We start from the raw sequence: 18184 nt of genomic DNA on the forward strand, positions 1-18184 counted from the left end.
ATGGTCAGCATACTGGCCTTCGGCTCAGAGAGTCCAGGGTTCGATTCCCGGCCGGGTCGGGGATTTTAATCGCTTCTGATTAATTCTTCTGGCTCGGGGGTTGGGTATATGTGTCCGTCCCGACACTCTCCTCATCGTATTCAGAAAACATACCACACTACCACAAAAACACGCAATAGTGATTACATCCCTCCATATAGGTTTGTCGTCAGGAAGGGCATCCGGCCGTAAAGCAGGGTCAAATCCACATGTTCGACGCAGTTCGCACCCGCTACCCTATAGGTGTGGGAAACGCGATAGGAAAAGAAGAAGAAGAAGTTTGTGAATGTGGACATTATCATCTTATAAATGCATTATTGGTAGTGAATTTACATAGCTGTCTCTGTTAAAGAGAACGGTTAAATCTCACTAGCTAACAGTGCACAAATATGATTTACATGCTTTGGTTTCTACTGGTTCTGTCTGTCTGTTAGGAGGCTGGTTGGATCCTCAAATAGCACCACCAAAGGTTATGCGGTTATAAGGAAACAGCAAAAACCAATGGCAGCACCAAAATGAGGCGTACTAGGCAAGACGAGGAGTGAGGTAGTTTGCCATTGCTTTCCTCACTGGGTCGGAAAGTGCTATTGCAGCACGACTGACCCTATGAGCAACACCTTTCATAACACTCATGCACTAGTCGTGCTCTGAATGTCATTACTCAGCACCACCCATACCCCAGCAGCTTCCATATTGTCACAGCTATGGATGAGACTGGGACTTCGGTGGAAGCTACACTTTACTCTGGTCTGTGCCAAGAGATGGATACAAAAGTACTGTATCCATCAAGGAATGGCAGCAGGCCTTCTACTGGTTCACATAAGGAAATAATGATGGGTTAATGTAGGACAAGTCAGTTTCATTCGCGATACAAAGCAGATACTTCATTCATTTTCTCAATTAATAATATAATAATAATAATAGTAATAATAATAATAATAATAATAATAATAATAATAATAATAATATCGTGTGGCTATTTCTAGCCGAATGCAGCCCTTCTAAGGCAGACCCTCCGATCAGGGTGGGGCCATCTGCCATGTGTAGTTAACTGCGTGTTATTGTGTTGAAGGATAGTGTGGTGTGTGAGTTGCAGGGATGTTCGGCACAGTACAAACACCCACCTCCCAGACCATTGGAATTAACCAATGAAGGTTAATATCCCCGACCCAGCCGGGAATCGAACCCGGAACCCCGTGAACCGAAGGCCAGTACGCTGACCATTCATCCAATGAGTCGGACATATTTAATTAAACAAAATCGCACCAATAGCATTATTTTGAAAGCGGTTTCATATTGTTACAAACAAAACAAAAACTGATTCCCCAGAGAAATTTTTTGCCTTATCTGCCTAGGATGAGTAGTTTAAGGTGAAGAACCTTGTAAGAATTCCTTGGAGACGATAATAGTTGTTTACCTCGTAATGTACTATTCGCGCACCTTTTAGTGATAGATTTGTGTATGGGGTTGAGGAGTAAGGAGGGAGCTCTCCCGGTTCCGGTAATATTGCCAACAAATTGAAAATGAAATCTGAATTTGGATCGATAGAATGATCGATCGATATGAAATTTCTAAACCTTTCTTATCCTAAGCCAACAACTGTGTTACACACACATTATATAATATTTCATGATGCGAATCTTGTTCCTAGCATGAATTCTACAGTTTGGCTCTGCTGTGTAAACAACAGCACTAGTACCTAAAGGGCACGCCAGATGTCGCACAGCCATGCGTAAGCGATTCATAGTTTGTGTTTCAAATGTTGCCAATACGAATCTCGAAGATAACCGAGGTCGACCAATTCAGCACTGGGGTGTCCATGTATCACTAAAAGTTGCGCGAATAGTATGTATACTTGCTTTAAAAGAAAATTAGCCTATGGTGTCGCACATTCTTCGCATTTAATATACTGGCAGAGTTTTAATTTTTAATTATTTTAAATTAATTATTATTGCTCCATCTTGTGAGATTCAAACCTGGCTTAGTCCGATGGTATTTGAAAGTGCTCAAATACGTTAGCCTCGTGTCGATAGATTAATTGACACGTAAAAGAACTCCTGCGGGAATAAATTCCGGCACTTTGGTGTCTCCGAAGACCGTAGACATATAGTTAGTGGAACGTAAAAACAAATAACATTGTTATTAAAAATTTAATTATAAAACAATTGATCTTTCACGTAGCCACAAATCCTATGGACACCCACAGTTAACATTACATTTATAGGTTCAATTGTTTCTATGGAAAGTGGACCTACAAGGGACTTATACAATATCATACGCTCATTCGGTTTCAGAGTGACTGTACTTACCTGTGAGTGACGACCTGCCTTTTCCCCCGCGCGATTTTTACACATAAACAGGGCCTCCAATTTGAACAATCTCTGCAATTAATTATAAATTAAATACAAGGAACCCCACTGTCAGCAGTCCTGGAAATGGTTACTCTGTGGTTTCCCACTTTCACACCAGGAAAATGATAGGGCTGTACACTAATTCCCACTCATGAACCTTTCCTTTTCCATCGACACCGTAAGAACTATCTGTGTCGGAGCAACGTAAAGAAAATTTGTAAAAGTATTTCATCAACCAGTGATCGTCATTTAAATGTTTCATCTCGTGTTGATGCACTAAATTCAATATTTGCCTGCCACCTGCCCTTCTGAATCGCATCCAGTATTTTATAACCTTTCTAACTAGATCTGCTGCCCCGCGGTGTAGGGAGCAACGCGTCCGCCTGTCACCCGGCTGGGTCAGGGGTTTTTAATTGTAAATGATTACTATCCCTGGCCTGGGGTCTGGGTGTTCGTGTCATCCTTAACGTTCCTTTCCACACATTCGACACTCTACACTTCCTCCATTCCAATTACACCCAAGTTCATATCAGATGGTGCAAGTAGGGCCAAAAGATCTCTATAGGTCGACGCCCCAAACAAATGGCATTATCTTTTAAAAAACTAGATCTGCTTGAACACTTATATCTTCACATGTAGTATTCCAACTCCTGTGGGTTAGTAGCAAGGGAAACAGTTGTTAGTTCGGGTCTTAATATTTTTCCACATTTTGGATTATTTAGGGCTTTTGGCCGTTTCGGGATTTTTGATTGCGGTATTCTGACAAGGGGAATTGTCCGCTCAGGCAAGTAAACATGCGGGATTTTTTATTTGCGGGAATGGGTGGGTATTGTTCATTGATGAACCATATTTCGTTATATACAAGAGGGTTGGAACTATTATGGTGTCCGAAACACGTAAAAGTATTTAGTGGGACGTAAAATAAATAACATTTATTAACATTCACAGTGGCAACTATGTAATTACAACTGACAAAAAAGAGATACGTTTAACCAAGTTTTCTTGTCCTTCAAGGTACGTAGTTACCGGCATTGTGTACATTGGGAAGTCATATGATACCTTTAGGAGCACCTGTTGTGTTGATAGCTCGAAAGGAGCGGTCTATAGCCTGACGAATCTTTGGAGCAGTTCTGAAGCGAATGCTACGAAGTGGTTCCTTCATCTAACAAATCATGTCAAAGTCAGAAGGGCTTAAGTTCAGGATGTATGGTGGATGGTATAGTAATTCCCAGCCCTAACGAAAGAACAAATCAGCCACAGCTCGCGCTGTATTCGGCCGAGCACTATCGTGCAAAATGTTGGGTGGGCTCTGCAGAAAATGTCGCCGCTTCTTTCTCAAAGTTGATCGCAGGTTGTAACATTCATTGACTGTCTGCAGTGGAGGAACGTAATGTGTTAGGAGAACACCATCACAGTCATATACGAGAATGAATATAACTATCACATTGCTGGGGTTCTGATGAACATTCGCTCTTCGTAGTGACCCGTAATGACACCATTCATTCGATTGGCGTTTCAGTTGTGGCTCGTACGATTTGGCCTACGTTTCATCCAGCGTAATGGTACGGTGTAAGAAAGCCTCTCCTTCTCGTTCATAGCACTCCAACTGGTTATCAGCAGGGTTGTATCATAACCAATTCTGCATATCCGTCAAATCACGTGGAACCTATCGTGATGCAACTTTTCTCATGCCTAGGCGTTCCTTCAGAACTTGAAGCATTGTCTTATGCGCTAATCCGGTGTCTCGGGCCAGCTCACGATTCGTATGTCCAGTAACGCGTCACTTATTCTTCACTGACACGAGGACAACCTGGTCAACGCATGTCTGCTGTATTTTGGCGTTCCTTGTTGAAGGCTTCTACCCGTCGTGCCACTGTTCCGCAGGGCTATACAGTTTCTCCGCAAGCTTCTTGAAGACCTTAATGACACTGTTGTGCTGTACGACCTTTGGCATATAAAATCCTTATTCAACTCCGCTTTTCCTGTTTCGAAAACATCGTGAAAACACTACCTTAGACCGCCAGCTAACACGGGGCTTTGTTCCTCTAGCCAGTTGCCTCAGAAGATCCCCATACACAACCAAACAAGTTTTGCAACAAAGGGTTTGTGCAACGTCCTGTTTGCGCAAACTTTGGTGCATACACGTTGCAATGGTTTGTGCAAACCCCAGTTCACTTTGAAGAAGAGAAGAGAGGTTGTCCGACGCAGAAGCTGCTTGCGCCAAGGTAGTTATTGCTTGTTTGATGGAAAAGAAAACAACAAAGCGAAAAATAAAGCAGAGTTATGGATGAAGGAATGGTTGAAGGAGAGGAGTGAATTTTGCCATGACCGATTAGTAGAAGAGCTAAAAATAAGTTCTGCAGTAGATTACGAAAACTCTCTTCGAATGGATGCAGATGGTAATCTGCTAGAAATGATCACACATTTAATTGAAAAATGAATTAGTCATGAGGCAACCAATATCGGCAGAACGGAGATTATTAGCCACTTTGAGATACACCCACAATTCACTTTCCACAGATCAAGCAACTCGCGAAAAATTCTGATGAACTCTAGCCGGAATTCTTTAGTAATGTTTTTCTGTTGACGCCATACTAAACAGGACTTAGGTAAATACAGAAAAGGTCTTCACACGGCCAGCTATTGTCACACACTGCCATTGACGTTCAAACCGCTTGTCAAGCAGAGCGTGTTGCGTAAATTATTTAGGTCTCTCCCGATTTGTTTCATACAGATGTGCGACTAGTCAATCCGTCTCATACACCATCAACATGTTTGTGCAAAACCCATGCCAGACAAGCAGCTCATCATCCACTAAGCCACCCCCAAGAAAGAACCCGCCAAGAAACACCCCCACCCGGCAATTTCCTCGCCAGCTCTCATCCTCTTCAGTATCCTCCCTTCTTTTTCTTCTTCTTCTCTTCTGTAAAAATACACACTACTGAAGGGAGAATAAAAATGCACAGTATGTTTATTCACAGGTATGTTGATAAGAACATCCACAGCCTGTTTCCAGTTAATCGACAGGCTGAGGAATGTAATGAATGAAGCGGCGAGGATAGGAATTGTGGCGGCTGCCGAAGCGTGCCGCACTTCTCTGGGGCAATGATTACTGACTGAAAGATTACATTATACTGGAGAGTGTTGCTGGAAGGAAAGATGACAGAGAAAACCGGAGTGTCCGGTGAAAACACTCGCTTCGTCCAGCACAAATCTCACATCGAGGGACAGGGATTTAAACCACGGAACCCAGCGGTGAGGGACCGGCGCGCTGCCGGCTGAGCCACGGAGGCTTTCTGCAGGTATGCTATAATTAGAGCCCGGATATTTATGCATTAATAGGTTAGAATGCAAACTTACTGAAGCCAGTAGCAAGTATAGTCTACCTTCACAACGACTATGCTATGGGGTTTGCATAAACATTAGGGATATGGCCCATCAGAACCCCTATAATTTATGTTACTCTTGCTACACTATGGAAGAGCGGGTGGCCGACACTTCCTGCTAACCAAATTAGTTTGCAGTTTAACCTGTTACTGCATAAAAATCCGGGCATTAGAATTTAATTTTTATATTGAACTTCTGTGTTCGTCAGACTGAAAATATGTTAAGTCACCATTAACAAAGTCAACACTGGAAAGTATGACTTCCTTCATAACAAAGTTATGACTCAGAGTGTACCATAGCAAGTGGAAATTGTTTCATTGAATGTTTGACGATCACAGTCAGGTCATTTTCATTTGTGTAAATCTGTAGCTATCTGACTAAACCTCTGATTGTAACCCGAAGTGGAACATTTCGTTCTTTGTGAACCACAGTTTTACATTCAATTGTATGCACCACTCTGTTCCATAAAACGCACGTGTTCTAAAGTGTATCTATTCGCTGTCCCACATGCTGCATTGATATTTGTTTCGATAATTAAATACACAAATAGGTGAGGTCTAAAGGCGTTTTTCATGCTAAATTGACAATCTAGGTCGCTCCATTCAACAGAGTGAAAGAGACCAACACGGGTTCTGGACGTGACTAGCGCCCCAATGTTGCGGATTGTGTTCTCGTGCGATGTTACCAACAGCAAGCTGTAGCCACACCCTGCCGCCTGAATGCGTCGTTTCATCAACACCAGGCCGGCGATGTATTGAAAATTATTACTCCTCCTTGGCTACGCGCCAAACTAGATAGCCTGTGATGGAATTCACCCGCACACCGTACTTCAGAGACTTTAGAATTCTTTAGTACAGACTGCTCTTATCAGCAACATACAACAGGTCTATTTTCCTTTCTCCACTTCATTATTAAGACTTAGGAAGGCTCCTTAAAGGCATTTACGCAACTGAAGTGTCAATACATGAATAATAATAACAATTAAAATAATAAAAATATTCATAATAATCATAATAATATTAATAAATGGTCCAGCTCTGTGGTGTAGTGGTAGGTGTGATTAGCTGCAACACCCAGAGGCCCGGATTCAATTACCGACTCTGATTCGATATTTGAAAAGTAGTACGAGAGCTGGAATTGGGTTCGCTCGGCCTTGGGAGGTCAACCGAGCAACTGGGGTTCGATTCCTACCCCATCCATCCTCGAAATAGATTTCCGTGGTGTCTCACTTCTCTTCCAGGCAAATGCCGGGATGGTATTTAACTTAAGTCCACGGCTGCTTCCTTCACTCTTCCTTGTCAATTCCTTCCAAACTTCCCATCTCCCAATAAGGCCCCTGTTCATCATAGCAGATGAGAGCGCCTGGGAGAGGTACTGGTCATCCTCCCCAGTTGTATTCCACCGAATCAAAGTCTCACGCATCTCTACCTGAATACGTGGGAAAAACAACCTTGGACGATAAACGGATAAATAAATAAATAAATAAATAAATAAATAAATAAATAAATAAATAAATAATAAGTATGAAGAATTCTAGGCCCAAATATAAAAAAATGCGAAGAGAAGACTCAAATCCAACGAAGAATTGTTTGAAAGAACTGAAGTAGTGGTTGAATTGATGAGGAAGAGCAGGGTACAGTTCTAAGGACACTTGTTAAGAGTGGACAATAACAGACTTTGAATTCTTCAGGAAGAGCAACTCAGAGCTGAAATGGTGAGGTTAGACTTAACTAAGATGATGGTTACGGAAGATAATATGTTGTACAGAAATCGATTTAGACAACTCAGGAAAAAGTTCCGCGCTTTCCAGGAGGCTATGGAGAACACTAAGTGAGAGAAAGGAGGTGTTATACAGAAGAAGGAAGTAGGAACAATGATGAAGAGATACTGGCAGAGATTTTTTAAAAAATGGTATTTGTTCGTGGCGTCAACCTCTGTAGAAAGTTTGCCATTACTTGCACCGCATGTAGTGGTTAGCGTGATTAGCTGCCACACCCGGTGGTCCGGGTTCGATTCCCGGCTCTGCCACGAAAATTTGAAAAGTGGTACGAGGGCTGGAATGGGGTCCACTCAGCCTCGGGAGGTCAACTGAGTAGAGGTGGGTTCGATTCCCACCTCAGCCATCATGGAAGTGGTTTTCCGTGGTTTCCCACTTCTCCTCCAGGCGAATGCCGGGATGGTACCTACCTTAAGGCCACGGCCGCTTCCTTCCCTCTTCCTTGCCTATCGCTTCCAATCTTCCCATCCCTCCACAAGGCCCCTGTTCAGCATAGCAGGTGAGGCCGCCTGGGCGAGGTACTGGTCATTCTCCTCAGTTGTATCCCTCGACCAAGAGTCTGAAGCTCCGGGATACTGCCCTTGAGGCGGTAGAGGTGGGATCCCTCGCTGAGTCCGAGGGAAAAATCCGAACCTGGAGGGTAAACAGATGATGATGATGATGACTTGCACCGCATGATATGAACCTACATCTCATTGTAATTGTGGAAGTGTAGAGTGTTGAATGTGAGGAAAGGAACGTTAAGGACGATACAAACACCCAGTCCCCAGGCAAACGACATTAATCATTTACAATTAAAAACTCTTGACCCGGCCGGGAATTGAACCCGGGGCCGCCGGGTGACAGGCGGACGCGTTGCCCCCTAAACCGCGGGACCGGTCTACTGGCAGACAGAGAAGGGAGATAAAGCTAAAAATAATGCAAAGGTTGTCAAACATGGTCCATAGATGACCAAAACGAGAGCAAAAATAAGTAGGAGAAGAACAACATGGCGTATTGAGAAAGATTTTCAAGAGATAGCTTAAGAGGCAGGCACAATTGAGATCGAGTTAGGAAACGCACAGTAAATTAGTACCATTAACACCGTTAATTACAATTAAAGTATTAATAATAATAATAATATTATTATTATTATTATTATAGCGTATTAATAATGTCCGCCTCTGTGGTGTAGAGGTTAGCGTGATTAGCTGACTGCCACCCCCGGAGGTCCGGGTTCGATTCCCAGCTTTGCCACGCAATTTTAAAAGTGGTACGAGGGTTGGAACTGGGTCCACTCAGCCTCATGAGGTCAACTGAGTAAAGGTGGGTTCGATTCCCACCTCAGCCATCCTCGAAGTGGTTTTCTGTGGTTTCCCAATTCTCCTCCAGGCGAATGCCGGGATGATACCTAACTTAAGGCCACGGTCGCTTTCTTCCCTTTTCCTTGCATATCCCTTCCAATATTCCCACCCCTCCACAAGGCCCCTGTTCAAAATAGCAGGTGAGGCCGCCTGGGCGAGGTACTGCTCATTCTCCCCAGTTGTATCCCCCGACCAAGAGTCTGAAGTTCCAGAACACTGTCCTTGAGGCGGTAGAGGTGGGATCCCTCGCTGAGTCCGAGGGAAAAACCGACCCTGGAGCGTAAAGAGATGATGATGATGATGATACAGTAATAATAATAATAATAATAATAATAATAATAATAATAATAATAATAATAATAATAATAATAATGATGTTGCTGGTTTTTCGTCCCACTAATAATTTTTTCGGTTTCCGGTGGCGCCGAGGTGTCTCGTTGGATTTTCTTTGCGTGTCGGTAAATATGCTGACACGAGGATGACGTATTTGAGCACCTTCAAAAGGCACCGGACTGAGCCAGGATCGAACCTGTCAACTTGGATTCGGAAGACCAGCGCTCTGCTGTCTGAGCTACTTAACCGGGTATAAAATAAATAAACAAATTAAATATATTAATAAGTATGTAAATAAATAAATAAATAAATAAATAAATAAATAAATAAATAAATAAATAAATAAATAAATAATTATAATTTAATCCGTTTACGCTCCGGGTTTGTTATATATTTAGACGGGGATACAGCTGGTGAGCAGGCCAGTAGCTCACCCAGGCGGCCTCCCCTGCTATGCTGAACAGGGCTTTGTGGGTGACGGGAAGTTAACATTGGACGAGATGGGTAAGGAAGAGGGAAGGAAGTGGCCCTGGCCTTAAAATGGGCAAAATCCCGGTATTTGGCTAGAGAAGAAGTGACATACAATGGAAAACCACTTCTAGGAGGCTGAGGTTTGAATCGCACCCTCTCTACTCAGTCGACCTCCGAGGCTCGGTGGACCTCGTTCCAGTCCTCATACTATTTTTCAAATTTCGTGACAGAGCTGGGAATCGAATCCGGCCCTCCGGGGGTGGCAGTTAGTCACAGTAACCACTACACAACAAAAGCGGACAATTAAATTAAAAAAACAAATATTGCCCTTCTACGCGCATATCTTCCGTTCGACTGATGACCGACTGATTAAGAAGATTTGATGGAATTTTATAAGAGTATTAGCGACAAACTTGAGATTGTCCGAAGAATGTGAGAAAGATCTTCTCCGAGATAATTTTAACACAAGTTTTGCGTCATGTTGATGTTAGCTTTCATTCGGTGTATGGTGGGTTCGAACCCCAATGTCAGCAGGCCTAATTGCAAGCTCACAACTACGCGACCTTAACCGCACGGCCCACTCACTCGGTCCTGAAGTGTTATGATACAGGTGGTATTGCTGCTGGTAAGTATCACAATGGTGATAAAGGCTAGCAGTTCTCATTAAATATATCTGAAATCTTAAACATCTAATGTCGAATGTCGAAACTTCATTTTGTTCTGAAACGTGATTTTTATACGTTTGTACTCAGGTAATTAACATATGTTCCAACTACTATTAGATTATTGATTCCCAGAAAGTAAACATCAGTATAAAGGGGATGATTATAATAATTAGTTAATTATATCAGCATACATAATTAATTGAACTACGAGTTTAACAATGATAGAACACCAAAGCAGCCTATCACAAGAGGGAAAACAATTCATTAATACATTGTTTACACAGTTCGACTATCGAAGATTAACTAATTTATTTTCAACAGCATACCGTCGCATAAGAATGTCATAATGCTCTTCCTGTCATGTCTGGTATGTCCGCTTATAAAGGGAAATGAACCTTATAGTCATTATACTGTAGGACTACATACATCCCTGCAGTACTGTATGGTAAGGTTAATTTTCCTTCACGCGTAACGATAAGAAAATGAACACAACAAAAGTTATTCTGATGGACTGATGTCCGCAAGTGGCTGCGAGGCGTGACCGGTCTTAAGGAATATAATGGATAGGAAGAGCAATGTGTCATACGAGGTATTACTACTTACGTAGCTAGAACAGGGGGCCTCTACCTCTGGGGTTAATGTGTACGTCGGCGGCCGCGCCCAACTACATAGTGCTAGGGTTCCCTAGGCAAGACGGCCGCTATACATTGGTTATATGAAACTTTTAGGGGGCTGGGCCTCCTTAGGGGCTCACAACTTGTTACTTATTACCTATTAGTCTTATCTGTCTAACTTTCGAAAGAGCTGCTAGGCAACGTGGCTGGTATCATCTCTTCGTACAGACCTAAATAGAGAACTATCTCAGGGGCTCAAAACTTGCAACTTCTGACGAAACTTATAACGCGACGATATGCCAATCAATTCTTCTAGCTAGAATTTGCATTCCTAATATACGGTACATCTTATAATCAGATGGTAAATGAGAACTCCGCACTCAAAGTGTGTCTTGAAGAGTATAATTATTAAGTATTTTCATTGCATTTAAGACAGATGAATTTGTTACCATGCATAGCATAATCTATTCCTTAAAGTGGCGAGATTTTATTATTTTACCACTTTTGTTTATTTCACATTCACGCAGGGCTATTGATTGTACTTAAATGGGTGTTTGTCGTGCATCTGATTCACTACGGTGTATGTAATGAAGGTTTAAACTTTTGTATGTTTTGAATGAGATATGTGTATGTTTGTACGTAGTCAATTAAAATGTGGCCCAATTAGTATTATTGATTTGGAGAATACTATCTCTGCAAACAATTAAGTAATTGACTGTTTGACTGCTTTGCTAATACTCTGAAGTCTGTATGTGGTGATTATTACGATTGTAATTGTTGTTTTGCATCCGGGAGATCGTGGGTTCGAGCCCCACTGTCGGCAGCCCTGAAGATGGTTTTCCGTGGTTTCCCATTTTCATACCAGGCAAATGCTGGGACTGTACCTTAATTAAGGCCACGGCCGCTTCCTTCCAACTCCTAGGCCTTTCCCATCCCATCGTCGCCATAAGACCTATCTGTGTCGGTGCGACGTAAAAGCAACTAGTAATTGTTGTTGCAGTTGATATTATGATTTGAGTCATCAGTCCATAGACTGGTTTTATGCATCTTTCCAAGCCACCATATCCTGTGATAATATTTTCATTTCTGCGTAAATACTACATCCTACAACTGCTCCAATCTACCTGTCATATTCATGCCTTGGTCTGCCCCCACCGTTCTTACTGCCCACACTTCCCTCAAAAACCAACTAAACGAGTACTGGGTGTCTTAAGATGTGTCCTCTTGTTCTATCACCTCTTCTCGTCAAATTTAGCCAATCGATTTGTTACCAATTTGATTTAGTATCTATTCATTCGTTATTCGATCTACCCATCTCACCTTAAGCATTCTTCTGGAACACCACATTTCTAAAGCTCTGCTTTCTTTCTAAGGTACAGTAGTTACATTTCTAAGCAATGCCACGCTCCAGACGAAGAAATTCAAAAACAACTTTGTGGCCCTTATATCAATGTTAGAAGTGAGCAAATTTCTTTTCTTAAGAAAGGCCCTTCTTGCTTGTGCTAGTCTGTATTTTATGTCCTCCTTACATCAGCCCATCGCCAGTTATTTTACTACTCATCTACTTCATTTAAGACTTCATTTGCTAATCTAATGTTTCCTGCATCCTGTAAATTGATGTGAATTAAATAACATTTAAATAATTTCACTTATTTTATGTGTTAATTTTTGAAGAAGTAGGTTGTAATTTTCAAAAGGGCGTAAGTGACTAAATTTCAAAATTAAATGACAAAAATTCTATCCACTTCAATAGAAGCGTTCCTTATGCCATATTTGTATATAGTTGGACAACGAGCTAAAATCACTTATAAACAAGTGAAACAGGCTATTTTTGCATTTCACTGAAAATGTACTTAATGAGGCTTACACCATTAAAAAAATGTACTTGTCATTGGTCTTAGTCTGAAATGTTTAATTAAAACGTCAGAGGAATGGGAAGCTTCGAAACAGGATTCATTCCAATACGTAACTTTACAGAAAAGTTTCAGGTACATATGTCTGGCCAGTCACAGCAGGTACTCGAATTGCCCTGAATGTATATGAAAAGAAGAACGCAAACGTATTATAATGGCATTTTTGAATGACTTCCTCACTATTCAAACAGCGTTACAGCAGTAATCGTACGTTTTGTACTTTACAACTGTCTGGTTATATGACAACTTACACATGATTTCAGAGGTCAAGTGTTCGTATTGGTTAAAGTCTGGTGACAACGTTGAACTCAGATATCGTTTAGAGAAGATATTGTTGGAGCACAGAAGAACTAATCCTGTACTCATGCATGTAGATCTGATCTGAGTACATGCTGTGAGGCACATCATTACTGAGAGAAAAGTGTAATGCCTGCTGCTCACGGCAAAATTTCTCCTTCAAATTTATTTTACATCAAATTCATTTTATAAAATTTATGTTTCTCTCGGTCAATTCCAGTTTTATAAAACCTTTGATAAAACTCTTTCTAAAACAGGACCTGTACTATTCCACAAAATTAATTTTGCGAAACGAGCCTATTAGCGAAGCTGATATGAGTATGGTGCTGGCGGTACCACGTGAGAATGTGAAACTCGTTTGTAAACATAAACAAACACTTCTAAAATGGCAGGATCCGGGTGGACTGAGGAAGCTGCTTGTGTTTGTATGAGGTTATAACGCTAATGTATCACAACAGAAATGCAAGAAAGGAGGCAGAAAACTCAGTCGCCGAATTTGTGTCACAAGTTCGTCCGAATACAAGCCAGGCTGATGTGAAGGTGAAGATAAATGGGCTTGGAACAATTCAATTCATGACAGCACATACACATCTTAGTTCTGAATTTAGTTCATAGATTGCCATCCTGATGCGTACACAGATTTTATAACAAAAAGATTTACCGTGAACAACAAAACTTGTTTTCGTCATATTTTTATAAAATTACCTTTACAAGAAAGTTATCGTGAGGAACGGGCATAAGGTTGCGTCATGATAAGTGCTGCCAACTATCTCGAAACGCATGCATTTATGGAAGTGTTCATTGAAACATTTTAATTTCCTGACTTAATGTATCCCTCTCACCATTTCCGTACATCTCGCTCTCCGGTACAAATTTCCTGGTCTGAGAGAAGACGTCATCGAGCAGGAGGCCCGCCTCCCCGCTCAGGGCAGGAATGGAAACATTCAGTAGGTCGGTTGATGCAGAGCGGATCTGGAGTCTTGGCTCACAAGTGGCCTAGTTCCTAGTCTAGCCCACGGTCGCCAACCCCATCACCTTATCCGCACATCTCCTTCACCGTAACAAATCTCCCGGCGGCGTTACCGTCTAAGAGGTCCGCCTCCTTCTTCAGGGGAGGAATGAAAACATTCTTTAACAAGTTGTTTTACGCCGCACCGACACAGGCACGTCTTATGGCGGCAATGGGTCAGGAAAAAAGCATTTTAGTTGCAGTATCAGTAGGCTTTGGAACATCTGGAAATGGCAATGCTCTTATTTGTAGTATATATTGGTTATAGCCGAGTATTTTCCTTTTGTTTTTGAGCGATCCCCGTCTTCTCAGGAGGAGATATGAGTGTTGTCTCCATTTTTTTTCATCTTCAAAGACGGAAAGATACAATTTAGCCGCACCAAAGATCAAACGGAAGGTAGGGTCACGCGCAAGCATGGCGCCCGGAATCAGGGATAAACAAGGAGTTGCTAAGGAAACACACACAAAAATATGCAAGTGGCCAACAAAAAGCAGATAAGAAAGAACAATCGACACAACTAGGCAATAATGATATGCGTCCTACACATCTCACATTCGAACACTCACGCAATAGGTTAAAAGGGTCCAAGGAACAGAGAACAAGGGTCAGAAAAAAGGGCAAAAGTGTAGAAGTGCGGCTCATAAAGAACGCCTCATGCGGATATTCGAAGCCGAACCCACACAAGATCGGAAGCCAAACTCACATCATCAATACGTCTCTCATATACAACTCAAATGCCAATGCAACACCAGCCTCCCATGTAATGACTTTTCCAATAGCAACCTCTTAGCGGAGATATCGGAGAGCAAATTGGTACATGGGTAATAAGATAGAGACCTCCACAACATGAACCGTCGAATAAAGTCGACATAACACACTTCCAAGGTGCAACAGAACTCATTCACGCAATACAGACACGCAGTGATTGTAAGACACAGTTCAATGTACCGAGTTTTAACTCCAAGGAAAACATAGCTAATGTAAATAATGTTACAAGGACAACAACAGAACGAACAAAGACGAGCCGCAAAATAAATAAATAGCTACGAAGAATAAATAAATAGTAGACAACCACAATGCTACGTAGTGATATAAAGCAAGCATAGACCACAAGGCCAACCCCAAATAACAGGGAGATAGAAATCGAAACATAACTAACAAGACCTTAGAAGGAGAGCCATGTTAAAGCCAGATAGACAAGGTCGGGAACATAACGTAAAATCACAGGGCGACAAAAGCGACATCTGTGATCTCCTTATGCGAAATTTACGTGCACAGTTAAAGGTCAAAGTCGGCCATGATAGCCTTGTCAATGAGTACACATATGTAACAGAAGGCAAGAAGTTCCTCAGAAAAGCGAACTAGATAAAGATACAGATGGCCAGCCAGTTATGGTACAACAGGTAGCTTTAAAACTCGACCATACACTCGACTACTGAATGCAGCAAGTAGTATGGTTTCCAGTGAAGAGGAAGCAGAGGAAGAATGTGTGAACTACAAAGTCTATCTGGAGAAGGATCAAACCCAATTTTACCATTAGGCCTACCAGTACAAAACCTGGACCTGAAATGTTGATCAGGGAACTTTAGAGTGTAGTAACATTATTAAAAATTGGAAGAGCAATAGGGACAGATAATACTGACCCTGAAATTCTGAAATTATTGATGAAAACAGTGTTAGATTACTAAGATTTTTAATTATATCGTCGTTGTTCGGGGAAAAGGTCATATCTCCCAATACTCTTCCTATTCATTATTTTCCTTTAGACTGGTCACGCCTCCCAGCCACATATGGATGTGCAGTCCTTCAGAACAATTTTCGTTTTGTTCATTTTCGTATGCTGACGTGTAAAGAAAAATGAACCTTAAGTAACTTATACTGTAAGTAAATAATTCGTGTAAACATACATTCCAAGAGTGCGGTACGGTAAGGTCAATGAGTCAAGTTCTTAATTTGTTCCTAAAGATAATACATATCAAAATTCATGTCCGACTCGTTGGATGAATGGTCAGAGTACTGGCCTTCTGTTCTGAGGGTCCCGGGTTCGATTCCCGGCCGGGTCGGGGATTTTAACGTTAATTGGTTAATTCCAAGGGCTCGGGGGCTGGATGTGTGTGGCGTATTCAACATTACAAATCACCCTAGGTAGTGCCCTCATCTTCACAGATATGCAGGTCGCCTAATAGGCCGTCTACTAGAAAAAGATCTGTACCAGGCCTCTTCGGAAGCCATACGCCATTATTATCAGAACTCATAAAGAAATGCGAAGAAGCGGAAGTTGGAGTAAAAGTTAACGGTAGACTGATAAAAAATCTTAGGTACGTAGATGACATTGTCGTCTTGGCTGAATATACTGAAGGTCTTCAGCGTCTGGTGGAGAGAATCGTTGCAGAAGGGGATAAGCCTGTTCTCAAAATGTACACGACAAGACCAAGGTGATGGCCATTTGCAGAACACGTAACACGCGCATTCTTATGACCATTTATGGGGAACCAGTTCAACAAGTGTGGAAGTTTAAGTATCTTAGCTACTGGATGACTGAGGACATAGACCCGGATTTAGAGATAAGTGTTCGAACAGTAACGGCTCGTATTAGCTTTCTGAAAATATGGAATTTCCTGTGTGAGAGAAGCCTCTGCTTGGAAAGACGTCACAACTTCGTCAGATGCTATGTGTATTCAGTACGAAGCTGAAACATGGAATCTGAAATGTAACATCATTAAGAGAATAAATGCCTTCGAGATCTGGGTGTTCTCAAGGATGTTACAGATCTCGTGGAATGACCACCGTCTCCAGTGCTGCCGTACTCACACGTATGAGGAGGAAACGGATGTTGATGTGTACAATGAAGAAAAGAAAGGAAGCCTACCTTGGGCATATTATGAGGAAAGAAAAGTGCAACCTAGTTAAATTGATAATGCAGGGTAAAACTGATGGACGTAGTGGCCGCGGTCGAAGGAACCACTTTTGCCTAAATAACTTACAGGATTGGACAGGACCAGATTCTAGTAGACTGATGAGGACAACCGAATATCGTACAGGCTTCGCTGTTGTTGTGCACAACCTTCAGTAATGGAGAAGGCACTACAGGAAGAAGAAGAAGAGGAAGAAGAATGAGAAGAAGAAGAAGAAGAAGACTTGATAGATGTCACCATTCAAGTTTATCCGTTGGGCTGAATGGCTTACTCTGTAGACTACTGCCTTTCCTATCCGAAATTAGCGGGTTCGATGTCGGCTCAGAGCGGTGGTAATAGAAGGTACTCAAATAAGCCGGTCTCGAGCAGGTAGAGTTACCAGAACATAAAGGAATGCCTACAGGACACACTTCCCGCAACTCTGTAGTTCAGAAAACCGAAATTGCAGTTAAGGGAAATCGTATTTCTTTTTTTGCTAGTGGCTTTACGTCGCACCGACATGAATAGGTCTTATGGCGACAACGGGATAGGAAAGGCCTAGGGGTTGGAAGGAAGCAGCCGTGGCCTTAATTAAGGTACAGCCCCAGCATATTCCTGGTGTGAAAGTGGGAAACAACGTAAAGCCATCTTCAGGGCTGCCGACAATGGGATTCGAACCCACGATCTCCCGGATGCAAGCTCCAACCGCACGGCCAACTCGCCCGGTAAAGGAAGTCATAAAGTCCTATTTTACAAATGTTAAAAAGGCCATATAAATGCTCCATTTTATCAGGATCTTTTGGGTACTGAGATCTGATTTTTCTTACAAGATGTTTGTTCAATCGTCTTCAAGACACTTTCTCAATCACAGAAAAATATTTTTAGTTAAAAAGGCTGCGATTTAAGAAAAATAACTCAATATTTTAAAAAAGTGGGACATTTAACATTTTTAAAAATAAGCTACTGGAGGAAAAGTGTTTGCAGATGATCCACAGCATCGGACTGCTGTTTGTATGCATGGTAAACATTCTAATTAAACCTTCAGAGAATTTGAGTCTCTCTTTTATGTTCAGGAATCACCCGAAGAAGT

This window comes from Anabrus simplex, chromosome 7 (genome assembly GCF_040414725.1).
Source record: "Anabrus simplex isolate iqAnaSimp1 chromosome 7, ASM4041472v1, whole genome shotgun sequence".
Lineage (NCBI taxonomy): Eukaryota > Metazoa > Arthropoda > Insecta > Orthoptera > Tettigoniidae > Anabrus > Anabrus simplex.